Below are 1,659 nucleotides of genomic sequence, written 5' to 3' on the forward strand. Positions count from 1 at the left end.
GTGGCAACTAGTAATGTTTGGGCTCAGATTGTTCCTCCTAGTTGTATCCTCATGCCTTTGTTTGTATTGGCTCATTGTTTGTTTGACTTACTCCCATTGAGGTTTCACCATTTATTCCTTTAATAAAATCAGGAACGAATATTTTGCCTCTCTCCTCCTTAAATCTCAGCCTATGAAAAAGGAAATTTGGGGTGGATTAGGCAGTATGTATATGAAGAGTAGATCACTGCAGAGCAGATTAGCATGACTTTGGAGCCAAGTACAGTGAGCCCTTGGTATCCACTGGGGTTTTGTTCCAGGACACCCCATGAATATAAAAATCTGTGGATGCTCAAGTCCTATTAAATACAATGGCTCAGTGAAATGGTATCCCTTATATCAAATGGCAAAATCAAGGTTTGCTTTTTGGAATTTGTATTTCTTTTGAATATTTTCAAGCTGTGGATGACTGAATCTATGGATACATAATATGTGGATACAGAGGGCCAACAGTATGTTTTTCAAGCCTGCGAAGATACTCTGGACACATGCACACGTGCTACTGTAACGCAGGACTTCCTGTATTGCCAATAAAAATCACATTAGTCACATAAAAAGAGAAATGCCTAATATTATCACTAAAGTTTACTTGAGTAACCCAGAAGGAATGACCATGTCCTATTTATAATTGCTAATGAATCCTCAGCTACCTGTTGGCAAATACTGCCAAACAAGTCATCTCTCTGAGGCATCAAGCTTTACAGAAATATAGCCAAGCCTTTGTGAAATGTGGGCTGTTTTATTGCCACTTGCACAACTCTTCCAACGCTCCAGAATGAATCAGCTAAGTGATGTGCATGTATCTGTTACAAGAACTTTTGGTTCATCAAGCATATCTGAACACTTAAACATACGTAAGATACAGAGAAATAAGCAGCATCTTCATGGCCAAGTTTGCTTACAAGTTTATTAGCGGTGAGTAAAGCAGCATGCATAGAGGAAGTGGGTGTTCCTGTACTTCACTGGAAGAACTTCAATGGGTAAGCAAACATGCATGTAATATAAGGAGTTATGAGGTCTAATCTAGATGTGACATCATGTCTAAGGATATAATTAGTGAACATATTTTAAAGAAAGGTAAATAGCAGCTGCAGAAGGGGCCTCCATCGGAGAAAGAGGGTTTAACCTTTTCTCTGCCTCCCCTATGAAACTGCTGTTTGCATCAGGAGGTAGGTAGAATGATAACATTTATTTCTCTCTCTCTTTCTCATGTGTGCATGCACACACACATACACACACACACATGGCAGCTCCTGGCACTCATGTCAGTGAGGAGGTCCATCTATCCTGGGGTTTAGTCTGAAGCTTAGATGAACTATTCAGGATACTGAAACTGTTTGGGAGAAAGAGTTCAGCACTATGAATGGCACCTTTGAAATTCAGAATAAAACCAAGAGTGGAATCACTGCCCTACTAACACAAAAATCACTAGTTACCAGTGTGCCCTTTAAGAAATGCATCACCTCCTTGGAGAGGGTGAAGTAGAATGCATGCATATATTAGAAACATGATTCCTGTAATTAAATGCATTTCACTGTAGTGCAGAACACTGTAGCGGATAATCTACCTGTCTGCTCACTCTCCTATCCACATGCTCTAGAGAGGTAATTTGTACTCTCT

The sequence above is a fragment of the Sceloporus undulatus genome, chromosome 3 (genome assembly GCF_019175285.1).
Source record: "Sceloporus undulatus isolate JIND9_A2432 ecotype Alabama chromosome 3, SceUnd_v1.1, whole genome shotgun sequence".
Classification (NCBI taxonomy): Eukaryota; Metazoa; Chordata; class Lepidosauria; order Squamata; family Phrynosomatidae; genus Sceloporus; species Sceloporus undulatus.